Source organism: Lissotriton vulgaris, chromosome 4_1 (assembly GCF_964263255.1).
Source record: "Lissotriton vulgaris chromosome 4_1, aLisVul1.2, whole genome shotgun sequence".
NCBI lineage: Eukaryota > Metazoa > Chordata > Amphibia > Caudata > Salamandridae > Lissotriton > Lissotriton vulgaris.
In genome coordinates, this window is record NC_141691.1 from 1816088364 (window position 1) to 1816111481 (window position 23118).

A 23118-nucleotide genomic window follows, 5' to 3' on the forward strand; every position below is an offset into this window, starting at 1 on the left:
CACATTGGCAAAATATTCACATCCCAATCACAGATCTGGGTTTAATCCATTGTTATTTTGCTCACCATGCCACCCCAGTTCAGATATGGCCATATGCAAATCAGTCTTGACCCTGTGCCTCATGGGAACAGTCCAGCCCGAAATGCCAAGCCTTGTCTTTCCTGGACCGGAATCAAGCATCCTAGGACCAGTTTCTGGCTATCAGCCTTCATAAGCCAGGATAGCTTCACTCCAGTGGCGTAGTGAGCACGGGACCCACGTCTGGGCATACTCTTCCCACATAGGGTGAAAAGCAATACACACAAGGTAATGGATGGAATGTTGCACAGTGGAAAAACATTCACCTCCTGTTCCAGATATGGGTTTAATCCATTGGTATTTTGCTCACCACGCCACCCCAGTTCAGACATGGCCATTTGCAAATCAGTCTTGGCCCTGTACCTCATGGAAACAATCCAACCAGAACTGCCAAGCCAGGTCTTTCCTGGACCGGAATTGAGCATCCTAGGACCAGTCTATGGCTATCAGCCCTCATCAGCTAGGATAGCTTGACTCCAGTGGAGTTGTTAGCACGGGACCCACATCTGGGCATACCCTTCCCACATAGAGCAAACAGCCAAACACATAACGTGATGGACGGAATGTTGCACATTTGCAAAACATTCACCTCCCAGTCACAGATCTGGGTTTAATCCATCGTTATTTTGCTCACCACGCCACCCCAGTTAAGACATGGCCATATGCAAATCAGTCTTGACCCTGTGCCTTATAGGAGCAGTTCAGCCCGAACTGCCAAGTCATGTCTTTCCTGGACCGGAATCAAGCATCGTAGGACAAGTTTCTGGCTATCAGCCATCATCATCCAAGATAGCTTGACTCCAGTGGCGTAGTGAGCATGGGACCAACATCAGGGCATACCTTTCCCACATAGGGCAAACAGCAAAACACACAAGGTGATGGACGGAATGTTGCACATTTGCAAAACATTCAACCCCAGCCACAGATCCGGGTTTAATCCATCGTTATTTTGCTCACCACGCCACCCCAGTTAAGACATGGCCATATGCAAATCAGTCTTGACCCTGTGCCTTATAGGAGCAGTTCAGCCCGAACTGCCAAGTCATGTCTTTCCTGGACCGGAATCAAGCATCGTAGGACAAGTTTCTGGCTATCAGCCATCATCATCCAAGATAGCTTGACTCCAGTGGCGTAGTGAGCATGGGACCAACATCAGGGCATACCTTTCCCACATAGGGCAAACAGCAAAACACACAAGGTGATGGACAGAATGTTGCACATTTGCAAAACATTCACCCCCAGCCACAGATCCGGGTTTAATCCATCGTTATTTTTCTCACCACGCCACCCCAGTTCAGACATGGCCATATGCAAATCAGTCTTGATCCTGTGCCTCATGAGAACAGTCCAGCCTGAACTGCCAAGCCATGTCTTCCCTGGACCGGAATCAAGCATTCTAGGACTGGTTTCTGGCTATCAGCCGTCATCAGCCAGGATGGCTTGACTCCAGTGGCGTAGTGAGAACGGGCATTCGTCTCCCTGAGTTGGACCTACCTCTTCAAACTTCTGAATGCCATAAACCTGGGACCACAGTTCATAGCATATAGTCGGCAGTTATACTGATCTCTCCGCAGGATATCGGTCAGCCCCCTTTTCCATCCGCCGGGGTACACAACAGGGATGCTCCCTGACCCCACTCCTGTTTGCCCTAGTCAGAGAGCGTCTAGAGGTGTGGGTGTGCCAGGACCCTCCGATTCGGGGGTTAGACTGGACACAGGAATATTCGGACAGATTCTCGCTTTATGCTATTGATGATCTTTTCTTTATGACAGACCCGTGGTTCTCTGATCCTCATGTCCTCCAGGTACTATGAATTTTTAGCGAAACCACTGGGTTGAGCACCAACCCATCCAAATCCATACTCTTCCCTGTATGCGGAGATCGGAGGAGTCAGGCGTGGGCTTCACAACTATCTATTGCTACCACAGGATTTAAGTACTTAGGGTCTTTATATCGCAGTGTCCTACTATCCAATGGGCACACAATAGCACCCCACTTCTCCCGGCTGCCCGCAATGAGACAACAGTTTGGTCACAGCTGCCTTTATCTTTAAATAGACGATCCGCTATCTTTAAGATGGTGTCCTTACCACCTCTGCTATATAGACTTCAGAACTTTCCATATAATATTAATATAGTATTCCTCCTTCATGGTTTACATGAATCAATGCGATCTTGAATCGATTCTTATGGCAGGGGGGAGCAATCCGGTTTGCACTCCGTGCATGCACACAATCAACATACTGTGGTTGTATCGCAGAAGCTATCGTCCATGCATATTCCTTCACCTCTCAACTTTTGATGAATAACAATTGGTGGTATGGGTCTAGGTCAGATCTGGCTTATGCAGTTGAACCGGCAGCCATGGCTGGCACCCCCTTGTTGCACCTCCTGTACAGCAACACATCCCTTGAAATGCTTCCTCCAACCCGCTGGACAGTTATACAAATTTGTAGACGCACAGTCAGATTCATGGGCTGGTGGGGAAGGTTGACAGGCTCTACTCCCCTCTGGCAAGGCACATATCTACAACCCGTTTCCACCCCGGGCTGATTCCGTAAATGGGACCTTATTGGGATCCCTACGCTTGGGGATGTTATGCAGGGCACTACCCTTAAGTCCTTTCAGCGGTTGCAACCCGACTTCACCTTACATAAATCTAATTTTCATCCCCATTTGCAATTTGGGCATGCCTTAGTCCCCAATATTTGTCATTTAGAGGCTCTACCAGAATTCCACCCGCTAGAAGGCCGCTTGCTGATGGGGGACATTGGGGCTCACAATATTAGACAAATCTATCAGACACTCAACACTCATACTCCACCGAAAGTCGTTGTAACGATTTTTGTTGTAATCCCCGCGTTGTAATTGCACGCGTGGTAATACCACGCGCTGTCATGACATACAACCATCGGTACGCGGCGGTTTGTTCATTCAGTTCAAGTACCTCCACCGGGTTTATTACACTCGTTGTAGGTTGTGAAAAATGGGTGTTATTCAGACTCCTCAATGTCTATGGTGCAGTAGTGACGAAGGTTCCTTTCTCCATACTGTGAAGAGTTGTACAGGGATCCAGCCATTCTGGACACAAGTGACGTCTTGCCTAGGTCAGGTATTTGCATGGACCATCCCGCTCAACTACAGATTGTTGCTGCTACATAGCACAGATGACACTGGGGAGACTTGCTACAAGCAGCACCTCTTGTTTCTGGGTCTCACCCTAGGCAAGACGGATATCGCACAACATTTGAAAGCTACTTCCCCACCCAGTGTTGCAGGATGGAAAAAGGCAATGGACAGGTGTATGACTGTAGAAATAGTAGTTTTTCAGGCAAGAGGGTGCCAACAGAAGCACGGGAAGATGTGGGCCTGTTCGGCCACATACAGTAGTAATGATTTGCTCGGATCACTGACATAATATCGCGGGACAGAATATCGACTACCACAAATATTGTGTAAAAAATATCGACAGACAGAATATCGACTTTGTATCTACAAACAGGTAAGTACAAAAATATTGAGTACAAAATATTGTTTACTAAAATATAGTTTATAAAAATATCGACTTTATTAAAAACAATATTAAATTAAATTAATATTAAAAATTAATTACTAAAATATACTAAAATACTTAAATTAACGTATAATAATTAAATAATTATTAAAAGTTATAAAAAAAATTCAATCACATTTGTTAAAACATATATATATAGTAACATAAAATAATTAAATAATATCCAATATTATTACCGTACAATAGCAGAAGTGTTAAAATTGCTATTCCCACTCCAAACAGTGCAATCGTAGGGAAAGCGTTGGATAGCGTAGGGGTTAAAATTACTATTCACACTACAGTGGGTGCAACAGTAGGGAAAGCGTTGGATAGCGTAGGGGTAAAAACTACTGTTCCCACTCCAGTGGTATGATTGAGGAAAGTTATAAATGGTTGAGTTGGTATATGTGATTTTTTGTATATAGATCAATTTGTGAATATTAGATGTGTTGTTTTCATTTTTCATTACTTTAACTTTTCATATCAAATGTGGCGTTGTTTTCCTTGAAAAAAAGATTAGAAAAAGAGGGAAGTCTTTAAATAAATAAAGATTATTGATTGAGTACGGTACATATTGACTAGTAGCTTGTGTGCCTGTGAAAGATATGTTAATGGTTATCAGTATTGGCATCTTTGGTTGTTTTGTTGATATGAAAATCCTGGAATAGGTGCTCTTCATCTGCCTTCCAAAGATCATTCTTTACCTTGTTCACACATCACAGTGGGCTTTGTGTCACAGAGGGCTTAACCAACCACATTTGGGTGTTCCGTTAGTTGTCTTGTAAGCGCACGAGATCAAAGAGCAGCAAGACGCAATCTCCATTTGTGCTAAGAAGGCCTATGACTGTATTTAATGTTATGTTATGTTAATTATATTTATAAAGCATGTAGCTGCCCCAGCAACGGGGTGTACGAGTGATAAAAGCAGAAATAGCATTGCAGTGTGGAGAAAAGTGAGAGCCACCTGCTAGCCCAAGAAAAGCCCGATTTTTGGGGGGCTTTTCTAAAAAGCCACATGATTCTGGATAATCCTGCTGGTCACAGAGGGCTGATGCCAGTGCTTTCAAAGACCGTCCCCTGGCACTAGCTCTTTGGACTTGAGGGGCGCAAGCCAGATGCAGCCCCAAGGAATGCAGTTGTGCTGCATGGAATATAAGATGAGAGCAGATCTGATGGAATATGAGGTGCTTGGTGGATGAACATTTTGTGGGCAATGCAAACGGTCTTGAAATGAATTCTCTTGTCCACCAGCAACCAGTGTAATTTAGGGAACAGTTTTTATAATGAACAATACTTAGGGAGCACAAAGAGAGTGTTTGCTGCTGCATTTTGTACCCTCTGGAAAGGCTGTTTTCCAGATTGGTTTGCACCTAGATACATGGAACTGCAGTAGTCTAATCTGGACAGGATTGTGGCTTGCATTATGATCTGACGTGGGTCAAAAACTCTAACAAATGCTTGAGTCTGTGTTTAAGCCCAAAACAAACCCCTTCCATTGCTTTAGTTTGGGCTTCAAAGGTCAATGCGCTGTCAACCCATACTCCCAGGTTTTTTACCGCCTCCTTAGGTAGGGGCACGGACCCCGTCACTTACGGCCACCACAGGTCTGCCCCTAGATGTTTGTCTCTTCCCAACAAAAATGTTTCGGTCTTGCTGGCATTGAGCTGTAGACAGTTGGTAGACATCCATTCCGCTATAGCCAGCATATAATGCTGAAAAGTAATTAGGTTGGGGTTGGATTTCTTGGATAAGGAAATAACCAGCTGAGTGTCATCAGCATAAGATACTAATGACAGTCCTCTGCATTTTGCCACCATCGCAAGAGGTTGGATGTAAATATTAAAGAGCTTGGGACTCAGTGTCGATCCCTGTGGAACACCATGATGGGCCACGAACTCCGGAGAGCACTATGGGGGCGCAGTCACCTGAAATGATCTGCCATCCAAAAATGATGCGATCCAGGCAAATACAATGCTACCAACCCCAATCACATGCAAGCGTCGTAGCACGATCTCATGAGACACCGCGTTGAATGCAGCACTAAAGTTGCGAAGAATTAAGGCTGTGGATATGTCCCTCATCTAACGAGTTCTGTAGATGTTCTGTAACCGCCAATAAGGCGGATTTGGTGCTATGGAGTGGTTTAAAATCATTCTGAGAAGAATCCAATATCTCATTAGACTTTATGAATTTCGTCAGAGTGTAATTTTCTGGTTTGGATACATTCAAAGAAGGTTTCTTCAGCAGTGGCGCAGCTTTGGCATGTTTCCATGTGGCCGGTCCTGTTGCCGTAGCCAATAATTGATTAATCAGTTAACCACATGTCGGAAGGAGATGTTTTTGAAATTTACACATTTGATCAGCTTTCATTGGGTCAGCTGGGGAACCAGATTACATTTATTTGCATACAATCTCTGTCTCTGACTGGGATAGTAAAGGGAAAGAGAGCAATGAGGGAGCCAAGAAGCTAATCCCTTCCTCACAGTTCACAATGTCCTTCAACCTTTCATTGTCCTTTGTTTCACCCCTTACTTTTGATTTTTTAAAATAAATATTCTCTACCTTGTTAATGAAATAGATAGCCAACTCCTCATACCTGGTGTTTGAAGTGATGAGAGGTTAATCTCCCGAGTTAGGCTTCTTCAAGTCTTTAAGAAGGGAGAACATTGTCTTTGAGGGGTATTACTATTCATGGTTTTAGAAGCAAAATAATCAGCCAGTCTTCCGTGTTCGCCTATGATAGGCTTTAATGGATGCCAGTACTGTCTGTTTGCCTCAGGATCATAAGAGTGTCTCCATGTGTGTTCTAACTGCTTAAATGTTTTCCTCGCAAGGGTCAGGGACTCAACAAACCAAGGATTCGTCTGAGCGGACGCGACCAGCGGACGTGCCGGACCTGTGCCCGAGTCGTGCCAGAGTCCTGCCCGTCTGCGCCCGTCGGCGCCATGGATGCACCCGGGGCCGGAACGGCTGGACCCATAGACACCTATGGGCAGGTCAGCCCCCTTTACACCTTACGGATGTTACTATCACTTAAACCTCCTGGAAAAACCTGTCACCACATGCTTACCCCCGAAATGCTTCAAGATTCTCCCAGGTGTCAGTGCCTTGGGAGAGGTACCTGCTCCCCCCCCCTCGTCCCTCGCCACAAACGATCGGGGTTAGGTAATCACGAGCTTCCCCCGCAGACTAAGGATGCTGGGTTCCTTATCAACGACCGGTCCTTGGTCAAAAATAACTTTGCCTTCAGAGACTTTATTTCTGATAGAAGCCCCGCCTGGACATTTGTCACTGAGACCTGGGCCTCTGAGTCCTCTGGGACGGAAATTCTGAATGCTATCCCAGAAGGATACTCCCTGGCCAGAATGGATAGGGTGGGTCGGAGGGGAGGTGGATTGGGAATCCTACATAGAACCTTTGCCTTCAGCTTCCTTTCAGGCTATGTATTTTGTCCTCAACCCCGCCCCCACGGTCTCCTTTGCGGGAATCTTGATATACAGGCCTCCGGGCCCCCGGGCCATCTTTAGCCTTGTCCTTCTAAAAATGCTGGAACCCTATATAGATAGGCGTATATTTAACAAGGACCCCCTGAGTTCATAGAAAATTGATTCCTAGACCAGGGAAAAGTAATCATTTGATATTTAAGAATCTAGGCAACCATAAGAAACAATCAAAGAGATTTTAATAAATGGAAGGGAATTAAGCTACAAAATGTTTGTAAAGTAACCAATTTATTAAAGATTAAAAAGAACAATATCACATTTACAAATTTAACATGTGCGTTAAAAAAGTATAGTTTGGACAAACTAGACTTAAAGAACGATGTATAAATCACATGACATAGATCACATTACAATTACAGACATATATGAAGATAAAAAACAGGAAGTGGCAGATTGGTACTCTACGCGCGTTTCGGCGGCCAGCGCCTTCTTCTGGAGTAGCCACAAAAAGTTTAAAAGTTGTTATAGTGCTGTATGGGAAATACTTTGCTTTCTTAGTTTCTTTAATGAGCGGTCCTAACCATCTGGTAACGAGATGATGTGTAGATATAGCATGTATGGCTCAATGGCGACGTCTAGTCAAGATAGGACGTTAGTATTCTATTTCCGATATGGACGGATTCCAAATAAGAAAATATAACGCTGTATGGAAAAGAGATTAAGAACTGATCCCGCCGACCGGAACCTTTTTGTCATTCAAGTGAAGGGTATACTTGGTAACTTAATAAATAACGAGATCCTCCTGATGTGGAGATTTTTGATAGAGGAAGACCCCTCTAATATAGTTGTTCCTCCTCCAGTTAAGTTGATTAATTAAAGTTTAAAATAACTCCCTGTCCAAAATGATTCAACGGGGCTCTCTACCTCCGGCAGCGGGACTCGAGGTTTGATCTCGTTATTTATTAAGTTACCAAGTATACCCTTCACTTGAATGACCAAAAGGTTCCGGTCGGCGGGATCAGTTCTTAATCTCTTTTCCATACAGCGTTATATTTTCTTATTTGGAATCCGTCCATTTCGGAAATAGAATACTAACGTCCTATCTTGACTAGACGTCGCCATTGAGCCATACATGCTATATCTACACATCATCTCTTGTTACCAGACGGTTAGGACCGCTCATTAAAGAAACTAAGAAAGCAAAGTATTTCCCATACAGCACTATAACAACTTTTAAACTTTTTGTGGCTACTCCAGAAGAAGGCGCTGGCCGCCGAAACGCGCGTAGAGTACCAATCTGCCACTTCCTGTTTTTTAACTTTATATATGTCTGTAATTGTAATGTGATCTATGTCATGTGATTTATACATCGTTGTTTAAGTCTAGTTTGTCCAAACTATACTTTTTTAATGCACATAATAAATTTGTAAATGTGATATTGTTCTTTTTAATCTTTAATAAATTGTTTACCTTACAAACATTTTGTAGCTTAATTCCCTTCCATTTATTAAAATCTCTTTGATTGTTTCTTATGGTTGCCTAGATTGTTAAATATCAAATGTACCCTATATAGATAGGTCAACTCTAACTATCCTGGGGGATTTCAATTTTCATTTGGAGAATGACACTTCCACAGATTCTACCCACCTGTTGGACTCCATGGCCTCTTGTGGGTTAACACAAAGAGTTATGGGGCCTACGCATTCTGCTGGACACACGTTGGAAGGTGTTTTCTCCAATGACCCCAGTTTAAGGATAGGGATCCCCCTCCCTCTGTCCTGGTCAGACCATATGGCCGTCCCTTTTGATTTTTTTACCCCTCATTCCACCGCTGCGCTGGGAGATCCTAGCAGATGGGAATTAAAGGGAAACTTTCGTGGGATAAATAATAAAACTCTAGCCCCACTACTGTCCTGCTCCATGACCTCTTCACCTAAAGGCACCGACACGGCAGCTCTGGACCTTCACAATGCGATCTCTAAGGCCGTCGATACTCTGGCCCTGCTTAAGCAGCACTATCCTGCAAGGAAATGCCCCACAGCACCCTGGTTTTCAGACACCCTTAGATTACTCAGGCAGGGCTGTAGCAAGCAGGAGAGGCTTTGGAGGCTCCACCTCGACCCCCTTGAAAAAGATAATCACAAAAGACTTCTCAAGGAGTATAAAACCGCGGTGTTGGCAGCAAAGAAATTCCACTTTACTAAAATCACCACCTCACTTAGCTCCCCTCGGCAACTGTTCAAAATCGTGGATTCCCTGTGTGCCCTTCAATCTCCCAACCCCATTGTTGCCTCACAGGATCTCTGTGACCAAACTTCCACCTTTTTCCATGTGAAAATTATGGATATTCATTCAACTCTAGAAGCCCTCAACCATGATCTAGGGCCCCCTTCTGACATGGTGGCACCCTCTGTAGATATGATTTCCGTCAGACCTCAGAGTTGCTACTTTACCAACTTTCCCTTGTTAACCTTAGAACAACTTAATTTGCACCTGGATGCCCTTAAGTCAGGATCGCCTCTTGACCTCTGCCCTCTTAAAAATTTTAAAAAGTGCAGAGACGTCCTACTCCCTCCCTTCCTGGAGGTCATCAATCGGGCAATCCACGAGGGTGTCCACCTGGAGCTATGGAAATTAGCTATTGTCAAACCCCTTCTTAAGAAACCCACGCTAGACCCAGGGACCCTCAAGAATTTTCGCCCTATTTCCTGCGAAAATGTTAGAAGCCCACTTAAACACCCATCTGTGCGCTTTCTTAGAATACGCCAGCCTTCTTGGCCCATCCCAACACGGTTTTCGGAAGGCACACAGCACCGAGTCCGCCCTCACAGTTGTCACCAACAACATACGTGCTAAGGTCGACAGTGGCCAGACTACTCTGCTGGTCCTGCTCGACCTTACGGCCGCCTTTGACACCCTGTCCCCTTCCATCTTGTCCATGAGTCTTGGGGATATAGGAGTGAAGGGACCCATGCTTTGCCTTTTAACATCTTTTCTGGCCAACACAAACAGATCTTTCCCCCATTAAGCCTGTGCAGTGTGGGGTGCCTCAGGGCTCGTCCCTGAGCCCCACGCTCTTTAATATTTATGTAACACCATTGGCCAGGTTGGTCAGTTCCTTTGGTCTGGAAGTCGTATCTTACGCTGACGACACCCAGATAATGGTCTCCATTTCGCAAACCACTGACATCACTACCCTTAATTTTAGAGCCTGCATGGAAGCAGTTGCAAATTGGATGGTGAGAAATTACCTTAAGTTAAACGGGGAGAAAACGGAGGTGCTCATTTTTGGAGGCAAGCAGGAGACCTGGTCTATTGACTGGTGGCCTTCTGCTCTAGGTGCCTGCCCCTCGCCCTCTCAGTTTGCCAAGAATCTGGGTGTAATCTTTGACTCTTCTCTTTCCTTTGATAAACAGGTTAGCAGGACTGCCTCAACCTGCTGTGGGGTTCTGCAAATCCTAAAGAAAATCGCTCACTATCTGTCGATCGAAGCCCGTAAACAGGTCACGGTGGCCCTCGTAACCTCAAGACTAGATTATTGTAATGTACTTTAGCTAGGAATTAATAAGCAACTTGTCCAGCGTCTCCAGATTATACAAAACGCGGCCCAAAGGTTTGTTGTTGACGCCCCAAGGCGTTCATCAGGCACCTCCATCAGAAACAATTTGCACTGGCTCCCCATGCAAGCAAGGATTGAATTTAAGGCCCTGTGCCTCACTCACCGTGCCCTGCATGGACTTGGGGCAGAAGATATTAGTTCTCTTGTGTCCCGTCAAATCCCCGGCAGGGTCCTGTGCTCAGTGAATAAAAATCTCCTTGCCGTTCCCAGAAGTATTAAAGCAAGGTGGGGCGGGAGGGCCTTTTCATCCCTCGTTCCAAGGATTTGGAACTCCCTTCCAGTGGAGCTCAAGGTTCAATCATCCTCTCTCCTTTTCCGGAAGGCCCTGAAGACTTGGCTCTTCAGTGCATTCTATTTCTAGTCGGCACGCCTCCTCCCCTCCACACAGATTTTTCCATCCTCAGCGCCTTGACGCCTACAGGCTAAGTTGCGCTATACAAGGCTCTTATCATCATCATCTGTCAGTAAGCTTCACAGGGCTACAGCTATGAAGGGCATGTGTAAGCCAGTCTTGAAAAAGATCATTCTCTGCCTCTAGTTTGGGGGTCAGCTGGGGCTTCTGTGCTAACAAAAGGTCATTAAAATGGTCTGCATCTAGTTTGTACGAATGGTCCTACCTGTTTTGCATTCTGGAGAAGGTTGGCTCCTGGGATCACTTTTTTAAACACTTTGAAGTCCTGTACATCTCTCCTTCTGCTCTGATCAATTCCAATAGCTTCCTCTCAGAACGTTTTCCTATCACCATGGGAATGAGACAGGGCTGTCCTCTATCACTACTCCTTTTTTGACTGTGTTTAAAGCCCTGAGCAATCAGGATCCGATCTACCGCAGGGATCTATAGCATTTCTACACTGATGGGCAAGCTTAAATTGCTGCTCTACTCTGACTATATCCCCATGCAGTTGTTCAAAGTTGGCATCTCCTTTCCAGTGCTTATGGAGCTGATAGCTGCCTTTGTATATTTCTGAGGATACAAGACTAAATGGAGGAAAATTGAGGCCTTTCCGCTGAACCAGCACATGCCCTCATTTTTGTTGGCTGGCTCCCAGTGTCAATTGACTTACCTGGGAATTTGAATTAGAAATTATCTCTCTGGTGCAGCCAGCAAAACTGTAATCCTTCTCCTGGATGCCGCAGCTATGGGGTTTTAGAAATGATACCACTCATTCTTTTGGCATTATATCCAGATGATCAAGATGGTCACAGTTTGATGATTCAATGATTTATTCAGCATGATCCCCATGGGTATCCTGAGATATCTACTTTTAGAATTTACCAAGATGATCAAGGATAACATAACACATAACATAACATGAGTATTTGTAAAGCGCACGTTCACCACTACGGGCCTCTTGGCGCTGAAATAACAGATGTTTGTTGTTTGATAACATCTGGGGCAGGCAGAAACACCACCTTTGACTCTTCAAATTTGAATCAGACATGGCACAAGGAGGACTTCCTCTACCAGACGTGGCCCTCTACTATAAAGCCCACCAGTTGTCACACCTCACCTATTTTTTCTTGAGACACTTGGAAGTCTCATATTGGGTCCCAATTAAACAAGGTCACATGGATGGCCCAATCATCCCAGACCTTGTGTACCAGGCCTTAGCTCCGGGTGAATGTGGTTCAAATCCTTTTCGCCAGACCTGGGTCTCACCAGAGTTTAACACGACTACAGGTCATGCACCATACAAGGCACTCTGCTATTTCGGTTTCTCTGAGCCCAGTATGTTTCAGGGGCTCGCTCCAGTTTTCAACTCAGCCGGACCCTAAAATGGCGACTGCTCAAAACCGCGATGGACTTACATTTCTGATGAATAATAACAGTGCAGGATGCATCGCCCTCGAAACATATAGGGGCCGAATTTTCATTCCAAGTGCCCATTGTTCTTGGCGACCTCACTTCTCTTCCCTAAAGTATAGTTTTCTGTCGCTGTTATTCAGTATGATCTTCGCTCCGGTGCATTATGACCTAAACCGAAGATGGTGTCTTTGAGAAGTGCGGGAAGCGCTTCTCACTCCCTTACTGGTCTACGCGTTGGAATCCTATGGTCCTGGGCAACTGTCTCAGCTGTGGCACCTGTTTTTGTAGGGTAGGAACTATATATATGATATACAGTATCATCTTCATTCCGGCGACGTTTGGTTGTAAGGCCTGACCCTAAGATGGCGTCCCTCGAAATGTACGGGGATTACTTTCTCCTTCCACTGTTGGTCTACGCATCAGAATCCTAGGGTCCTGGGCAAGCGCTTCAGCGGTGGTGCCTGTTTGTTAGGGATTGAAGTACTGCTTAGCCATTCTCTCTTGAAACCATGTTTCTCTTGGGTGCTGATCCTGACCTTAGGATGGCGCCTGTGTTTTGGATCTCAGAGTATGTGATGTGTGATGGGATCACCCATGATCTCAACTGAAGCTGCTGCAAGATTCATAAGTCGCAGTCCTTCACCCCTATTTCCCTAAAATATGTCGCCTGGCCTTTACATCTCAAGGATCTCCCCCTGGGACCCATTCTCAAACAATTTCAAATTAGATGCCGAGATTAACCTGCATGGCATCTATTATTGGCTATGGACCGAGTTTCTATGTGGCCCCACTTGGGTTTTTAGTCCCATGTAAATCTGTTATTCTTGACTGCGGATACGTGAGCAACATGGCTGATGCCCGGTGGAGCTGCTAGACAGCTATAGAGGAGATTGGCCCTGGTCTTCCCTCTCGGCCGTCACCTACCCAGCCGGACACTAGGCATGGTTCTCCTCATCTCCCCACTTGGTCTCCTTCTGCCGCCTTCTTCCTACGATCTACTGTAACGCTGTTCTTTTTCCTGTGTTTATACCATGCTCTTGTAACGGATGTAATTTGTAACCTGTAACGCAACAATCCTCATGTGATGCGCTCTGATACCTCCGGGTCGAGCCAGCGCTATATAAAACTCATAAAACAAATAAACAGATCTGGAACTTAACCCATAAACATATTAATGCATATGCCTATCTGCATGAGAAAGCCCCCACAAGGGACAACAAAACATTTCAAATTTCACTGCTTATATTTCAGTAGATTGTAACTAATGTATAAGTGTGCTGGAGAATCATAATGCACATGAAGTTACAGAAATTATCTACATATTTTTGTAATATGTTTAAAAAATCTCATGCTAGGTGAACAGAGTTTTTGCTGGATCAACCTCAATGTCAATTTTGCTAACTCTTATTTTTCTTTTACTGGAGAGTGACATATCAATTCCATCACACTCTCCCTAATCTAGTCATTGATTTCAACTTGAAAATGTCCAAATATTTATATACAGAAATATATACGCAAATATGAAATATGGAAATCAGAGCTGCCCGATAGTTTGATTATATGTTTTTACAGGTCTGCTACAAAAAGTATTGTAAAAAATGTAACATTGTAAGAATTATGGGTAGCTATCATTGGGGCTTACAAATGTCCTTTGATTCTGAACCTTGTCCCAGAAAACAGTGATTCCTATGGAGGAATACTTTCCTAAACATTTGACAACTAGGATAGATAACAGGTACATCATATGGCTAGTGCAATACCAAGAATCAGAGTCTTTTTTGAAGGAGTGGGTATTGGCATACCCTGTCCATCAGAGAGGTGGTGATTTGACTGACCCAATCAGTCATAAAATGCTATTAGGCTGCCAAAGAAGCTAGCACCTCCTTGGTACATAAACAGCTCTTGTTGGATAAACAATGACAAGGACAGAAAAGGAGGTTGATGAAAGTAGAGCTAAATAGTTGTTTCCAGTGGATACAAGTGCGGCAGAAATATGCAATAAGGTAAAAAAAGGGATATGATGCATTGAGGAAAGCTAAGAAACATGATTTTTCAAAAGTAAATTGGGAAATGATGGTTAGTGTCTTCATTGCTGAAGACATGAAAACATTTTGGATGTTAGTCCAGGAAGGGTGCAAAAAGGAAAGAGAACCAATGTGAAATATGGTGGTGAAAGATGCGTGGGTATCCTAATTAAGTTACATCTATTGGGTCAAGGAGGGGATGGATAGAAGGATGCAGATACCCCTTGAGTAGGAGTTATTGAATTTATTTATGGAACATTCTTTAAGTAAGTTAACAAAAGCGGCTGCTCCAGATGATTTAGTGGCAATTAATTAAAAATCTAATGCCAAATGGTTGGCTAGCTTCTTCTCTAAGGTATTTATTTATGTAACAAAAACAGGAATCTTTCTGTGAAACTGAATGGGAGCGGTAATTTAACCCATATTTAAGAAAAAGGATCCAGCAGTTCCCAAAAATTTTTGATTGATCAGCTTGACTGATGTGGGGGCAAACTTATATTCTAAAACCATTTTATTTTCCATGAAGGAGTGGATAGAGTCTAGCAAGCAGATGACCACTGAAGAAAGAAGCTTTAAGCAGGGTCATCCGACAATAGACCATTGCTTTAGCTTGTGGGCCATTGGTCAGAAGGTGATGTTTAGAAGCTCCAGCCTCAACTACCAGTCGACCCCGACCAGAGGATCAGGCATACAACTTGGGAGCTCCGGCAATCGAGGCCAGTCGACCCCAGTTGAGTGGCCTTCCCCTCTTCCCCGTGGATCAGGCTCTCAGTTTGGGAGCTCCGGCAAGGGAGGCCAGTCGACCCCAGCTGAGTAGCTTCTCCTCGCCCTCCCCGGACCAAGTCCTCAGTCTGGGAGCTCCGGCAAGTGAGGCCAGTCGACCCCAGCTGAGTAGCTCTCTCCCACCCCCCTTGGTCCGGGCCCTCAGTCTGGGAGCTCCGGCGACGAAGGCCAGTCGACCCCAGCTGAGTAGCTCTTCTCTGCCTCCTGCGGACCAAACTCTCAGTCTGGAAGCTCCGGCGCTTGAAGCCAGCCGACCCCTGCTGAGCAGTTCTCCCCTGCCCTTTTTGGACCAGGCCCTCAGTTTGGGAGCTCCGGCAAGGGAGGCCAGTCGACCCCAGCTGAGTAGCTCTTTCCCACTCCCCGTGGTCCGGGCCCTCAGTCTGGGAGCTCCGGCGACGAAGGCCAGTCGACCCCAGCTGAGTAGCTCCTCTTTGCCTCCTGCGGACCAGACTCTCAGTCCAGAAGCTCCGGCGCTTGAGGCCAGTCGACTCCGGCTGAGCAGTCCTACCCTGACCTTCTTGGACCGGGCCCTCAGTTTGGGAGCTCCGGCAAGTGAAGCCAGTCGACCCCAACTGAGTAGCTTTCCTTTGCCTTCCTTGGAGGAGTTTAGCAACCTAGCCCTCACGATCTCATCTGGTTCGCCTCTTGACCCTCTCCCGCCAAAACTCTGGAGGTTGTTCCAGGAGGAACTTTTCCAGCCTTTACATTCCATCTGCTGCCAGTCATTGGAAACAGGGATTGTACCGGGCTGTTGGAAGAAGGCAGTGGTATCTCCGCTTTTAAAAAAACCTACGCTGGACCCTGCCTGTCTCTCCAATTACCGGCCAATCTCTCTGTTGCCTTTTCCAGTGAAAATCTTGGAAAAGCTGGTTACCCGCACTCTATCCGGCTTCTTGGAAGAAAACACCTGGCTGGATGAGACGCAATTCGGCTTCCGCCCAGCTCATGGGACGGAATCCGCGTTAGTGACCGTGCTTGACAATCTGCGGGCGCGAGTCGACAGTGGTCGGGCAGCCTTTCTTGTGCTGCTCGACATGTCGGCCGCGTTCGACACGGTCAGCCATCCAACCTTGATAGCGAGGCTGGAAGAGTGTGGAGTTAAAGACAAGGCTAGGGACTGGCTAATTTCCTACTTGGATAATCGTCAACAACGTGTGTCGCTCCCTCCCTTCAGCTCAGAGGAGCGGAGAGTAGGACAAGGAGTACCGCAGGGCTCAGCCATCAGCCCTATACTCTTTAACATTTACCTCCGCCCATTAGTCCAGCTTATTAAATCCTTTGGGATCTCTGCATTTAATTATGCAGATGATACCCAGCTGGTCTTTTCGCTGGAGGGACAGGATGCGATCCTACTGGAGACTTTTCACCGATGTATGCAGGCCACAGCGGATTGGCTCCGTTTGAACTCGTTACAGTTCAACGGTACCAAAACTGAGGTTCTGCATTGTTCCGGTGATCGAATTCCCAGGAACCTCCCAGACGACTTCTGGCCCCCGTCCTTCTCTGAGACGGTGTCTGCCACACATTCGGCGCGTAATCTGGGGGTCACTTTTGGGCCCAATTTACAGCTGGATCTGCACGTAAACAAGATCACGTCTACGTGCATGATGCTTATCCGGATGTTGCGCAAGGTTCTACCTCTCCTTCCTGAGCAAGCCAGGTCCGAAGTAGTGCGGAGCACAATTCTAAGTCGACTCGACAACTGCAACGCACTACTATTGGATGCCCCTGTAACACTACTGGGACAGCTCCAAAGGGTACAGAATCTGGCGGCTAAACTCGCTCTGTCCCGCCCCTATTACAGCTCGGCTACAGCAGCACTACAGGAACTCCATTGGCTGCCGATTCACCTTCGTGTTCGCTACAAAGCCGCATGCATAGTGTTCAGAGCTATTCATGGCTTGGGACCTATCCCGCTGCAGAGAATGTTTGCTTGGTATCTTCCAGCTCGAGCACTACGCTCCTCGTCATCCAAGTTGTTAGTGGTCCCGCGCTTCCAGAGAGTGAGGATGGGTGGCCGATCGTTCAGAGTAGCGGCGGCCAAACTCTGGAACTCTCTACCACTATCCCTTAGGAGCCTTGAGGCTCTCCCAGCCTTTAGAAAGGCGTTGAAAACCCACCTCTTCCCGAGGATAGGCTAGTTGCTGAAGCTGCTGTTGGATCAGGGTTCAAAGCGCCAGGATGCCCTTGGTGGTGACAGGCTGCGCTCTATAAGTATACCACAATTACAATTTTTTTAAATATCTGGGAACTTATTTTGTTGTTTTGTAGATTTCAGTCCTGCCTTCAACATAGTCAATCAAAATACGTTGTGGTCAAAGCTGAGGAACCTGGATATTCCTAGGCGCCTTCTTGCTATCCTTGAAGACTTACATTGAGGTAATTGGGCCCAAGTGGAGCTAGATAGATGGGTTGCATTATGAAAGAGAAGCCCACATAAAATGAAATGAAATAAAATTAAAATAAATTGAGATGTGTACAGCGCACTACTACCTGAGGGTGTCTATGTGCTAAGATTCGGAGACAAAAGAGAAAAAGAAGATACTGTCTTGAAAATGGGTCAAGGCAGAGATGTGTATTAGCACAAACTTTATTTTATTTGCACCTTGCATACCTGCCACAAGCCCTGTTAGAAGAAAAATATTCTGCACTGAAAATGGGGAAAGATAGATGCTGGGTTGTATGATGGAACCATCCATATGTTTATATTGCATATCTTAACAACATGGAAATTACCATGACCTCATGTTTTCAGCGCATGTCTTATACCACACAGGCCTTTAAAACAAATTTCATTGTAAAGGCATGATTGGTAAAGGCATATGCGTAGTAAAGATTACACCCTAGCCCCCCAACCTGAGCCCTAAAACCCACCTCCCAGCCCTTTAAACGGCCCCAACCACAGCCCTAAAAACACCTCAGCCCCCACCCTGAACCCTGAAACCAGCCCCAACCCTAAAAACAACTCTAAACCCAGCCCTTAAAACACCCCAGCCCCTACTGTGAGCTCTTAAATCAGCCCTCATCCCTAGAAACAACAGACCCCAGCTCTAAAAACACCCAAAGCCCCGCCCTGAGCCATAAAACTGCCCCAAAGCCCTAAAGACTACACAACCCCCTGCCCTGAGCCCTAAACTCCAGCCCCCAGCTTTACTCATGAAGCTGCATCCCCATTCTTCCTGTGCCTTCCATTCTCATCTGGGCAGGAGGAAGTTCCTCCAAGTCTCCAACCTCTCTCACCCCCCAACAATTCACTCTAAATCTAGAGCACTGTATGCCTTTACTATGCATATCCCTTTTCCACCTTTGCAACTAAAACCGTTCTCAAAGCATGCGTGGTAAAGGTATATGCATGGTAAAGACAAGCATGGTAAAGCTTGCGTGATAACAGCTTACGGGGCTTCAATCGCGTTGTTGATGTCATTTTCCCATATGATGCGCCTCCTATATGCGGAGGACATGGCAATCTTTTATTTGACTCAGGTGGGTCCTCAAAAAACTGGAAAGTTTTAGCAAGTACTGTGGGGCCAAGAAGGCAAGAAGAATCATTTTGGCAAGTAATTAAATCCATACAAATTGCTATTGGGGGAGAAATCTGTGGAGATGATAACCTAATATCTAGGGATGAAGTTTAATGACAAATTAAATTGTTTTCTTCATAGAGAAACTGGGGATGCTCGGGTACTGTCTACAATTGGAGGGCTAATTAAACGCAAACTAATTTTGGAAAGCCCTCCTTAATACCAGTACTCACATCATATAAAGCTATATTCCCTACAACATGTTTATATGAGGCAGAAGTAGTATGCATTAGATCTGGTTTAAAGTAGGATATATGTGAAGGTAAATGTCTGAAATATCTGTTGGGGTTACCAAAGGTAGCCATGAGCCTGGTCATAAGACTTGAAGTACATTTACAGTCTTTTAATATTTTAGCAAGTAAATCCAAATTGCATCTAGGAATAAACCACAAATGTCATCCTTCTGTGCCTGAAATATAACATTTAGGGCCAGATGTAGGTAATCCAGAGATACTGAGTCCTTAATACCGAATTTTACCCATTTGTTATTAAGAACTCGGTATTCCAGATGTACGTAATGATTCGTTAAAAAGCGCAAAAAATTTGTGATTCAGAATGAATCAGTAAAAACAAATACTGTATCCCCATTACCAATTCGTTATCACCGAATCACCAATACAGAATCCGTAAAAACCGAATCAGTAATTTAAAAAATCGGTAATTGTGGAATCCTCCAATTCTGTGCAGTCTCATTAGCTCCCAAACAGGAAGTGGCCACACCCATTCAGCTGCACTGAACCTGGAGCTGACTGTGAGGCAGGGAGCATAGCAGAGAAGCCAGGAGCAAACCAGCTTATTCATGCAGCCAATACTCATCAGAATGGCCATCCAGGAGAGGGAGAAGGAGGCTGCTGAAAGGAAAAGGATAAATTTAGTGAGAGGGACCTGGAGGTCCTCATTAAGGGTGTGACCAAGGACCATGAGAAATGATTTGGAAAACAGTCTCTGCATATGCCAGACTCACAGAAAAGGCAGATCTGGCTTGCCATCCAGGACAAAATAAATGCCATCGGAGTCACCCAGCGCTCCATTGAGGACCTGAAAAAAAAGATGGTACAACCTAAGGGAGACAGCCAAGGCGAGAATGGCAGAGAGCCAGAAGCAGGCCACCCGTACAGGTGGAGGGAGGAACAGAGCCCCTGCACTAACTCCTCTTGAACTCCTGGTTGAGTCCACCCTCCATCCGGAGAGTGTGAGTGGGATTGGCGATGCAGACAGCTCAGCCAGAGCTGCCAACAAACAAGGTAAGATGCATTCACTGCATGCTGTGCTCCCTACCCCCAATCCCCAAAGAGGCAAAGGGACTCCCACTCCAGTACATGTTTTACTTAAAACCTGCAATGCATTATGAGAGATGTAGTCAGGATTAACACATGTCAGAACAGTCAGTCCGCGGAACCCAAAGGCATGTGACACCAATTAGCAAATAGCAAGCAAAGGACAGTCAGTGTGATTGGCAGGCATGAAATGTATTACAATGCAAATGCTGCCAGATAAGTAAGCATATGTACATTCTGTCTTCAAAGGCGAGCCATCTCGCAGGGCTGCTGATGGGAGCAAAGCAAAGGCACCCCGTACAGAGAGGTGACAGGAGAAGTCCCTCCCCACCACCAGTACCACCATCACCAACATCACCAGCACCACCATCACCATCATCAGCACCACCATCACCACCGCCACCATCCACGCCACCAGCACCAAGGAGGCATCCAGTGGCCACCCTCCAGCAGATGGAGGTGTCCGAGGAGGACAGCACAGCAGGACAACAGTCCCAGGTGGCTGAGGATGCCAATGGGGCAGGGTCAAAGTCCCCCACAGAGTGCTCCCACACAAGTTCAAGAAGCCGCAGGGCAAGGGCAGCCAGTCCTCCTTCGCAGGGCGAAGATGAAAGTGTGTTTGCTGAGCTTGAAGGGAACATGTTGAAGGTCCAGCACCAGCAAGGAAGAGCAGTTAGGTCAGTACAGCGGGAGATGGCACACATGAATGCCCACATGCACCGTATTGAGAAGGGCATCAGTTCCATCAACACTACCATGGCTGAGGGCATGCTGGACGTGTCCGATGGTGTAAGGCTGCTGTGCAGCAAGTTAGATGAGGAACGTCTGCCAGGGCGCAGGGAGAGGCAGAAACTTGATAATTACACCAAGGCTGTGAACCGCCTCTCCACTGCCACCTGTCTGATGTGCAGGCGCTCGGTGGCCATGCAGGAGGAGATGGCACACTGCAGCCGTGATGTGGCAAGGGGGCAGGTCACAGTGACCAGTGCACTTGCAGTGCTACAAACTGACAAGTTGGCCACTACAGTAGATGGGGTGAAAGTGAAGAGGCTACTAGCCACAGTTGCATCAAACCCCCTCCCACAGAGTCCAGGAGGCGCAGCGAATGCCACAGCGCTGCTATTGGACAGACTTGCAGTGCGGACAGTGGTGAGAAGGAACACAGCAGTGCAGCGCGTGGGCGCAGGAAGTAGAGCCACCCATTTATTGTTGGGACACTGCATTTCATTTAGGCATTACATGTGACACACTTCAAGTTGTGGTGGTGTGATATGATCATCAAACACCATCACTCACATTCAGTAACTGGCTATCTCTCCTTAATTAGTCAGAAATAGTTGTGTGTTATCTCAGCCCGTCAGTGTCTACCATTCGGTGCTGCTGCCACACCTGCTGTGCTGTGCTATGGCTGTAGATAGTCCTCCCCCTCGATCTCAGAGTCAGTTAGTTCCACTGCTGTTCCTTTCTTTGTGGCAAGGTTATGCAGCAGTGCACATGTTGCTATTATTTTGCAGCAGATTATGGGGTGGTACTGACGTGCACCTCCACTTTTGTGGAGGCAACAGAACCTGCTTTTTAGTAGTCCAAAGGTGCGCTCCACAACGTTGCACGTTCTTTTATGTGCCACGTTGTATCTCCTCTCACTTGGGGTGGAAGGGTTGAGGTATGGAGTTAGGATAAATGACCACACAGCATATGCCCTGTCACCTAAATGGGAAAAAAAGTTCCATTAATCGGAGTCACCAATAGATTCATTCCAGGTATACATCAGGGTGTGTCACATTGATTTACCTAGCAGGTATCCTCCTCCAAATTCACCACCAGCCAGAAGTGTGTGGATCCCACTGTTCGGGAATATGTAGGAGTCATGGGTACTCCCTGCAAATTTGTCCACGATGTCAGTAATGATGTAGTCTGCATCACATATCACCCACATGGTGATTAGATGCGAGGATTTGCGGTTGCGGTATATGTATTCTGTAGCAGCCGGTGGGCAGATTGGTATGTGTGTCCCATCAATGCACCCTATTACATGTGGGCACTGTACCTTTTGGTAGAAATCCAGTTTTTTCTTCTGCAGTTCCACCTGTGTGCTGAGGAAGCGTATGTAGTGATGCATTCTCTGCATCATGGCACCCATGAAGGAGATGAAGAACCGAGACAGGCAACTCAGTGACACACCACCTGCCACAGCTATCACCCCCTGGTAACTTCCTGATGCAAGTAGGTGCAGGTAAAAGAGGCACCTGCACATGTGTTGGTATGGTGTGTGCCCTTAGTGTCTGATGCTCCAGGTATGGGTGTAGGTCCTTTATCAGGTCTAGGATGGTTTGTGGGTGTAGCCTGTACCTCTCATGTATTTCTGCCACAGTCATTTGGAACAGTGTGACACGCAGTATGTACACACGCTCTTCCCGTTTCCAGACCCTCAGTCCTGCTGCTCGCAAACGTAGCCGCCTTGCTATGATGTAGAGGGCCGCCATTGTGTTCACACTGTTGCATGTTGGGGCTGTTTTTAGGCAGTGCACCTGATTACCACGTGCTTGGAGTCAGTGGTAATTACCGATTCTTAGGTACCAATTCTTAGCAAATGCGGTATTACCGAATTTAGGTACATCGCATTTGCGATTTGTTACCGATCTCTTATTTACCGATTCGATATTTTGGTGTTCCGGTGTCTGCTGATCTATAAATATTGAATCAGTAACTGGTTTCCCTTATTTTTACCGATTCCTTATAACCGATGGCATTTGGTAATACTTACATCGCACATGGCTATATACCGGTCAGTAATGCTGATATTTACCGAATTTCGACGTTACCGACCGGTATTTAGCCACCTACATCTGGCCCCTAGTGATTTAAAATGGGCAAGTGTAGCGTATAGAAACAAAACAGAAACGGATGATAATTGGTCATATGGGTTATGGTTCAACAATTTTAATATTCATTTA